This window comes from Balaenoptera borealis (genome assembly GCF_965194805.1).
Source record: "Balaenoptera borealis genome assembly, chromosome: 16".
Taxonomy (NCBI): Eukaryota; Metazoa; Chordata; class Mammalia; order Artiodactyla; family Balaenopteridae; genus Balaenoptera; species Balaenoptera borealis.
Genome location: NC_138872.1, coordinates 59,073,923 through 59,083,303, shown reverse-complemented (window position 1 = coordinate 59,083,303; position 9,381 = coordinate 59,073,923). Strand labels below are relative to the sequence as shown.

The following is a 9,381-nucleotide window of genomic DNA, read 5'->3' as shown; positions in this document are numbered from 1 at the left end:
TCGAGGCTTTGAAGTCAGACAGACTTGGGTTTAAATCCCAGCTCCACCAACACCTTGGACAAGTGACTTCACCTCCCCAAGCCTCAGTTTCCTTCTCTGTAAAATGGGGAGGATAGTAGTTAGTACCTGCTGAAGGGCTCGTGCAGATGAGATGCTGATGGTCGTGTAGTCGGTTCTTAATGATGCCATCAGTGTTGGTGGTGTGTCAGACTCAGAGGGGGCTTGGCCCGGGGAAGCCTTCCCCTTTCTCAGGCCCCCTTCCTCTGTGTGAGGGCCAATTACCAAGGAGGGTGTGTCTGTGTGGGCAGCCTTCGAAGGAGCCCGAGAACCGTGATAACTGGTGCCTGGGGGCCCAGGTGATGCTGGTGCCCTCATAGCTGTCAGACCCTGCCCCAAGCCTGGGGGTGTCTGGGAGCTGGTTCCAGTTTCAGTCACCCCCAAAGGGGCAGGCTCCACTCCTGGGAGTCCTTCCTGACAGGGGACTTAGCTTCCCCTGAGCGTCACCCCATGAAGCAGGCAGCACAGCGCTCATTAGCTCCATTAGACAGGGCGGAAAACTGAGGCTAGGGGAGGTTCAGGGACTTGCCCTAGATACCAAGCTGTGAGGTGGGCGAGTGGGGCCTCCTGGCCACACTCCCAGTGCTTCCCTGCGTGAGGTCCTCAGGCGTCCTCAGGTCACAGGCTTCCCCGGGAGGCAGTGAATACGCCAAAGCCTAGTGCGACCCACCTGTCGGTGTCCTGCCCCCTCTTGGGCACTTGCTACCTTTCCCTTTTGAGCAGAGAAACCAGGCCCAGGCTCCCTTTTTTGCAGGCCAGTGGTATCTGACTAGAGTTAGTGGTTTCATTTTCATCATTTGTTTTTAGTGTTGCTTTCTGTTTATGATAAATGATACTATTTTTTATTCATGATAGTGACATAAAGATTTCCTTTTAAAATTTTGGAGTTTGAGGGAAAAAGTGCCTTGACTTAAAATACTAAATAAATAGGAGTCCAGGTGGTTCTTGGCTGTGACAGGACTCACGAAGGTGTTGGGCAGATGCTGCCCTTCAGGAGGCCTCACTGAGCGTGGGGCGCAGGCCAGCTGGAGACACGTACTGGACCAAGAACCTTCACAGAATCCACGGCTGCGGAGCGTCAACAGCTGACATATAATCCGGAAACTCTGGAGAAACCGGCCAGGACGCTGGCTTCCATCAGGAACCTGGACCCAGGCAGACAGGCAGCATCTCCTTTCCCACCCCTTCAGGCCACCCGCTCGTCAGCCAGACAAGGCAGAGGCCTTCCTGTTGCGTGGCCCGGCGCTGAGACGGCAATGGAGACAGTGGGCAGATCATATCTGGGTGACATCTGTCTTTAGCCACTTTAATTGGCTGGTTGGTACGTTAAGAGGAATAGCAGTGGGCATCCAGCAGGCAAGGTCTTTGGAGGAGGAAAGGGCTGCCCCTTTCAGAAGGCCCCCTGCACTGAGGAGACCCCCCGCCCCCGCCCTGTGTGTTCTCTAGCTGGGACCAGGTGGGGACACGGAGGGGAGGGGCCATGTGTGCCGGCTATTGCAGGCATTCCACCAACACAATTTCATGTAATCCTCGTAACAGACAGCCAGATGAGGTAGGCATTTTTTCAGATGGGGACACAGCCCCAGAGAGATGAGGTGACTTGCCTGAGGTCACACAGCTAGGAAGGGGCAGAGCCAGAATGACTCGAGATGGGCCCATTCCAGACCTTGCCCTGGCTACCCCATAGGAGCAGGACAGTGGGACGGCCCAACTGCAAAAAGAATCCTCTTCCAGCAGGTCCAGAGCGTCATCCCACCAGCACCTTTAAGACACAAGGTCATTTTCTCCCTTAAGCCAAATCAAACTAGGCAGCATCTCCGCAGAGGTATCCAGCTGAGACATTGCTTCTTAAAATGGACCAAGTGCCCAACTGTTATTCGGCTGACAGACCAGTCAGCCAGCCACTCCTTCGGTCCAGCTCTGGGGAGTGGCCTGGAATGAAAGGTTACAGTTTCAGAAAGAAAGAAAAAACAGCCAAAGCCAATAGCTGGTGAGTCATGCTCTAAGGATGTTAGGAGGTTGGAGAACCCACTGCCTGGACTCTTAAGCAGCAGCCTCAGGATGCTTCTCAGCCCGGGGCTTCTGATGCCCAAGGAAAGAGATGAACTAGATGCTGAGAGGAACTGAGATAGACGTTGCTCAGACCATGGAGGTTCAAACCCTGGCTCTGCCATTTATGAGCTGTGTGACATTGCTCAGTCACAAGCGTAACCTCTCTGAGCCCCATCTGAAATTCAGGGATGATGGTCCTCCTTGGCCCCGCCTCCTAGGGTTGTTTTGAGGAATAAATGAGCTAAGCCATGAGTTAAAGCAGATAGTACAAGGTAAGCGCAGGTGCTTGATAAATGTCAGCTGGTTTGCTATGAGACCAGACCTGCAAGTCAAAGGAACAAAGGGATTGACCTTTAACAGCCATGGTGTGTGGCACAGAGGAGAGGACCCAGGACATCCTCCAGCCACAGATACAGAGGCCTGGGGCCACATCTCCGTCCTCAGTGTGCTGTGTGGCTTAGGGCAGGTCACCGCCCTCTCTGGGCCCCCTCATTCTCTGTGGAGTGACCAGCTCAGATCAGGGTCTCCCAAACCTCATATGACACCATCAACAGTTTTTGCTCTATCTGCTCGTTGCCTGAACTGTTATTTATGCAGTTATTGTCTTTAAACCGGAGGCTTTTTTTAAAGTGAAATTAATGATGTGGAAAAAGAGGAACTTTATAGTATTACTATCAGAAATGGAAAACTGGCATCATTCGCCATAAATAGAAGGTGACCCTACAGATAAACAATGAGAACAAGAGGACGTTAGTGAATTCCAGCTGGAGCCGGCACCTGCAAGGCTCTGCACCTGTTCCGATCGGAGGTTAGCACGTGTGACAGAGTCGCGCCAGCCATAGTGACGCTTGCCTGGGACTCAACGCCGTTTGCTATCACGAGCATTGGGAGGGGAGTGAGTCCCTGTTCCAAGGGGTGGTCCCATGTTCTCTAACAGCCCTTCTGCCCAGGTCTGAGATGGGCTCAAGTACCATCCCCTGCCTTGGAGAGTGCGCAGTGAGCCCTGGTAATGCTGTATCGGAATAAACAGTTCTGCTCCAGTTTCCTGGATGCCAGGGCTCTCGGGAGCACCACTGCTGACCCCAACAGGGAACCCAGAGTCTCCTTGGAGGAGGGAGGTCAGCAAAAGGTGGGCTCCTGGCAGGACAAGAGGGGAACCCACAAACACCCTTCTGGAGGGCCGAGCTCTCCGATGCTCTGGTTTAGCCCCGGCTTCCCCTCCTGCCTACCAGGTCCAGTGGGGAGACCGGATGGGGCCCAAGGATGAGAGGACTTGCGTGTGTCATCAGTGGGAGGCGAGGAAGATCTCTGAGTAGTGGAAGGGCATGTTCCTAGCTGACCCTAGGAGATGAATCTGGCAGAGGACACAAGAAATTTGGCCCCTGCTCACCTCTCCAGCCATGTCTCCCCCATGGCCAGCCTTCAACACCTTACTCTCCACCGCAAACCAAACTACAGGAGGTTCCACGACCTGGTCACCAGCCTTCCCTCTACCTGGTGTGTCCTTCGTGCACAGCCTTCCCCAGACCCTGGGCTCCATCCATCTCCTGTGCTTCTTCCCGGCGTCAGTGTGTTAACTTGGGCTAAAATTGCTCACTAGATTGTGTGTCAAAGGCAGAGGCTGCACTCATCTCAGGGTCCCCAGCACTCAGCTCAGGACATGGCACACAGGAGGTATGAGATTATGTAGTGTTTAAGATCTCCAGTAGGACAAAGCCCTGGAGAGCTGAGCATCCTTAGACAAGTTTCTTACCCTCTCTGAACCTTAGTGTCTTCATCTGTAAAATGGAATCATTATAGTACCTAACTCCTGGGGTGTTAGGAGGGTTGACCGAAATGGCCTTTGTAATGCTCCATCTCAGGCATGCTCTCCGGGGAGCAGACCCTGGGACCCTGGGACGAGGATTCAAGTGCAAATTGTTTACTTGGGAGGTGATCCCAGGAACTACTGGTGGGGAGGGGGGCAGTGAGACAGGGAAGGGATGTGTCATCTAGCAGGTTACCACCGCAGCCCTGGGCTCAGTCCTGCTCGGGACCTCTGGGAACCAGTGTAGATGGAGAATATGCCTCAGAGTCATCCCAGCTGCTGGGTGAGAGAGCTGGGGTATTGATCCACCAGCTTTCTGGCCATCACTGGTTGGAAGGCAGCTATGGGGAGCTCTGCCTGCACTTGCAGCCTGGGGCCCAAGCAGACTCTAGAGGTGGACAGGCCTCAGGCAAGGAGGGGTGTCCCTGCAGGCGGAAGCTGCCAGGTCAGTCTGCCTCGGGAGGGTGAGTGGAGGAAATGGGGTGAGGCACCCATGCTCTGCCTGGGGCTTGTGGCACACAGTAAAAGCTCAGGAAGTGGTAGCTGCCCTGACTGTGATTGTTTGCATCGCTGTCACTAGTCCACTGCCAGCCCTGCTTGTCACAGTTATGCAGCCTTAGACAGGTCACTTGGCTTCCCTGAACCTCTGTTTCTTAGCCTATAAAATGGGGAGATTCATGGTTCTCAGTGGAAGCAGTTCTGCCCCGCTGGGTGGCCCCTGGAAATGGGGTGAGGGGGCATTTTTAGTTGTCACAGGGACTGGGAATGCTACTGCCACGTAGCAGTCAGCGACCAGGAATGCTACTAAACCTCCTGCAGTGCCCAGAATGGGGTCACCCCCGCCCCCACCTCATCAGAGAATTGTCCTGCCCCAAATAGCAGCAGCGCCTGATGAACAATAATACATGTTGTGTTTAATGTATAAGTTTTATCTGATGCTCGATGACATTTGCGGAAGTAGTCTGAGCTGGCAGAGGTGAGGCTCAGAACTGGGGTGGGGCTTGTGGGGGCTGTAGGGCGGGTGGGCGTGGGAATACGAGATGCTGCAAACATATTAGCACCCGGCTGGACCTAGAGAGAGAAAGGGGCAGTAAGTGAGGACCTGCAGGGAGCCAGGCACTGGGGATGATGCTGTGTCCCGGGAGAACGAGCCAAGTGGGGCTGCTGAGTAGCTTGGCTGTGGCCGCAGCCTTCCTGTAGGCTGCGAAGCATTTTCCGGGCAAGGTGGGAGCTGCCGCCAAGCCCTGCCCACTCCCCAGAGCTGACTCAGCTGCCCTAGAGCTCAAGTAAGCCAGCAGACCCCGGGTGACCCTGGAGCAGGCTGCCCTCCTTCCTCAGGTCCCAGGATCCCCCTCCTGGGGGTTATCTCCCAAGATATTGACAGTCCTTCCTCTCCCAGGTGAAATTGCACCGCTTCTCCTGCCTAGGGTACTTAGAAATCAGACACATTCATAAAAAAATTTTAATAAAAAATTATAGGACAACACCCCCAGCCTGAGGTTTCTGGTGGTTCCCCAAATTCGAGCCTCCTATTGGGTGGTGGGGCGGTGCTTCTGTACTGGTAACACCCCTTTGTCCCTCTTGTTAGGCCTGCTCCCCTCGAAAGCCCTGTGCCAACAGAGAGGTGCCTGTCCAGACCCAGGATGGTGGGACAGAGAGATTGAGACTGGGTGCCGAGGTCCAGAAGGCACGTGCCCCTGCCCAAAGGGTAAGGCAGGGGTGCCCGGAGACCTTGCCCGCCTGCAGCGTCGCGCAAACGGCCTTGCCTTGGCTTCCGAGCTTTCGCCGTTGCAATGGATGTTTACAGGAACCCAGCCAGAGTCTGCCTCCCTGCTCTTCACCCCCGACTGCATCTGCTTCTCCCACTTAACCTTCGGAGTGGGCACTTCACACACAAAAGCGACTCCCAACTCTGTTTGATGCCAGTGGAGCTCTAAGCCCAATGGGGTTTGGCCCGAGGCCGGGCTTAGATGCAGCAACTGTTTCAGAGAGTGACTCAGAAGGAAAAGAAGAACACCTGGGGGGCCGAGGGTTGGGTTTTGACTCATTCATTTCAAATTGTTTGCTCTCCATCAAGTTGCCAGAACTGATACATTGCAACGGGGACAGCATTCCTCCAGCCAGAAATATTTTTCGAAAATGTGAGTGGTATGAATGCCTGACTTCGATAAACCTGTAGAAGCAATACTTAGGAGGCTAACTTCTTTCAATTAAAAAAATGTATGCAACTCCAACCCCTGGGGCCCTGCGGAGGTGGGGGGTGTTTGTTTTGTTCTTTTCCTTTGAGATTCCATAAAGGAGTCCTGATGCAGAACCTCATGGTTGACAAAGGGCAGAAGGGTCAGGGCCTCCCCAGTTGGAGATCCAGTGGGGTTTGGAGAGTCTGTCCAAGCTGCGTTGGTGTCGGAGTCCCAACCTGGCCCCCTCCCGGCTTCCAGGAGACTGACAAGCCAGGGCCCACCTTGGTTGTGGTGGGAAAGGCCTGGTAGCCAAGCTGAAAATCAGGCCTGAATCCCAGAGCAGTGGGAGGTGGGGATCCCCCATGCTGGGCACATGGTAGACCTCCCCTAAAGATGAGGGGAGTGGGCGGGGGAGGGAAGGAGCAAACGAACGACTGAAGTTGGGTCCACGTGCAGCAATTCTCCCCAGTTTGCAGAACAGCTGATGCTTTTCAAAGTACCTTCATGTATATACTGTGTTGAACAAGGAATGGGTGGTCAGCTCCATTCTACAGGTGAGGAGACCAAGGTGTGGGAGAGGAAAGGTCCGGCAGAACTCAAGAGAAGGCAGTTACATACCACCTGTCTTCATGTGATTCTAAGAAGGGTTGCTAAGAAATGTGAATGGAAGGCATTCAAGAAAAAGGGGAGTGGGAGAAGGGAGACATTTCTTTGGGAGAGAGGCCTGAGGGGAAAGGCAAGGGTTTAAAAGGTGCATGGCCCTGAAGTCCACTGAACGTGGAATCATGCCATCAATGGACAGTGTGACTCCGGACGTCATCTGCCTTGATTCCTCTGGGCATCACTTCTCCCACCCAGCAAATGGGGAGCAATTCCAGCGCCCGATGCCTATGCCTGCAGAGTGACCCTCCAGAGAAGTCAGAAGTGGAGTTTGTATCTTGACTCCCTCTTTTATAGGAGTGTGACCTTAGGCAAGTCACATCTGTGAAATGGGGACTGTCATTTACCCACCTCATGAGTTTGTGTTAATGACAAAGGTGCCCCTCTGGGCAGACACTGCTCCACACCAGGACTCACAGCTTGGCAAGCAGAGCCCAGACTGGATTGCAGCCCCCATTTGCTCCCTTGTCCAGGCGCCTTGTGCAGTGCACAGACTGCCCAACCACACTCGACAGCCCTGCCCAGGGAGTTTTTTTAATTTACTAAAATGCAAGATTTAACAGAGCAGGGACCTTGAGCATTTTATTGAGTACACCACGGTGTCACTATATATTTGTGGCATGAATACAGCAAATAAAGAAAGCAAAGTTGTGGTGAGGATTACTTGTTCATTCCACAAACATTTATCGAGCCCTTACTATGTGCAGGCACCTTGCTGGGTGCAGAGGGTGCCTCTGCACAGCAGTGAACAAACAGACAGGTTACTTGCCCTCTTGGAGCTCACATCCTAGGACAAGAGCAGACAAATAAGTGTGAAAAAGATAAACTAGTGACAGGATAGGCCGGGGGAGGTGTGTCCGCGTTTACTACCGTCCTGAGGAGCTGTCCTTTAAACTGAGTCCTGCAGGCCGTGTGAAGAGCTGGGAGAACATTCCAGGCAGAGGTGAGAATGAAACACACGCATGTGGGTAACAATGACAGCCCACACGCAGGGAACTGGATGCCAGGCTCTTGTTCTCAGCATATTTGCTCATCAAATCTCCACGTAACCCCGTGAAGAAGGTACTGTGATTATGCCCATTTTACGCATGAGGAGACTGAGGCACAGAGAAGTAATTTGCACAAGTGAGTGGTGAGCTGGACACTGAGCTCAAGCAGTCTAGCTCTAGAGTCTGAGATGCTTGACCCTACACCGTGGTCCCTCTTGATAATGGGGGTGGGGGGGGCTCAGCACGGTGCCTGGCACAAAGTAATAATACTTGCTAATATTTATTGAGCACTTACTGTGCCCCTTGTGCTGTGATAAGCACTTTACATGTATCAACTCATTTAATAAGTGGTAGCTATCATTTAAAGTCTTTACTATGAATAATTATAGCCTCTGACCTCATTTTATCACCTCTGAACAGACCAAAAGCAGTGGGGACAGTTGTGCCCACCCCGCCTGGCTGAAGGGTGCAGTAGATGCCTGGATCAAAAGGAGACTGTCTTCCTGTGGCTGCACAAGTGGGAGTTCCGGGGACTCTACAAGGTCCACAAATGCAGGCACACCCTGAGGGGTGATGGCCCAGCTACAAGGCCTGATGCCCTGAGCCACTGGACCAAGGCGGAAGGCACTACCTTTCTGCGAGGATTGCCAGCGGGGCAGCGGGGGTCAGAATCCCTCTGACCCTCCCGACCCCCAACACCCACTTACTGGGAAGAGGAGGAGAGTTTGAGGAACCAGGCATCAGGGCTGGCGCACTGGGGCACAGGCAGCTCCCACAGCCACCAGCAGAGGGCCAGGTCGTCCCAGATCAGGGCTTCTGACCGAGCCAGCCGTGCCCCAGTGAAAAACAACAGCAGCCGACCTGGCAGCTCTCTGTGTAGACAGCAAAGCTGCCAAGTCCCTTCCAGGCTTGCCGTGGCCAGGGCCGATTCCAGCTCAGCTAAGAAACGACTCCCAGGGTAGAGCAGAGGATCAGAGACAGAGGAAAACACTCTGCAAGGCTCACGGTGCTTCAGCCTTGCTGACCCCCAAATAACGAATTTTCCAATGAATGGTAGGAAGCCATAGAGAAAATCCTTTCCCGAAAGACAGGACTTGAGCCGAAGTGGACTCTGCTGTGTGTGTTGGGCTGAGGGGGGTGGGGAGGGCAAGAGAGCGAGGGTCCCCGTCAACTGGCCACAGAATATGGCAGAAGTGATGCTGTGTGACAGCTTCTAAGGCTGGGTTACAGAAAGGGCAGGGCTGTTCGCCATGGCCTCGGTCTCCTCTGCCCCCACAACCTCTCTTCCTCTTGGGGTGATCACCCTTCAACGCAGCCACCATGCTGTGAGGAAGCCCAAACTAGCCCACAGGGAGCGTCCGCCTGCCACTTCCTTAGAGGAACCAAGCCCCCAGCCACTGGGCAGCATCGGGTGCCAGACATACGCGTGACTGAGCCTCCAGACAACCCCAGCTGACACTGAGTGGGGCAGAGACAAGCCGTCCCCGCCAAGCCCTGCCCGAAAGACAGGTGTGTGAGCAGAATAAATGTGTGTGCTGTTTTCAGCCACTGCGTTTTGGGGTGGTTTGGGATGCCTTAGCTAGCCGGAAGAGTGGGCATCCAAAATGGTCATCACGGTATAAACTCAAACACAGGA

The 9,381-nt window shown here is 53.9% G+C and overlaps 1 protein-coding gene across 2 annotated transcripts in view; it reads left to right on the top strand.

Annotated features, from left to right (window-relative positions):
- The window catches only part of DEXI (Dexi homolog), a 15,661-nt gene extending 6,372 nt beyond the window's left edge, over positions 1-9,289 (top strand). The window contains exons 2-3 of one of the 2 annotated variants that reach the window (XR_014235585.1): positions 5,505-6,057; positions 8,166-9,289. The gene's annotated coding sequence lies outside the window, so the exon portion shown is untranslated. Of the gene's footprint in view, positions 1-5,504; positions 6,104-8,165 lie in introns of those variants that run through there. The other variant, XM_082359758.1, reaches the window with a different exon arrangement.
- The last annotated feature ends 92 nt before the right edge of the window (positions 9,290-9,381 follow it).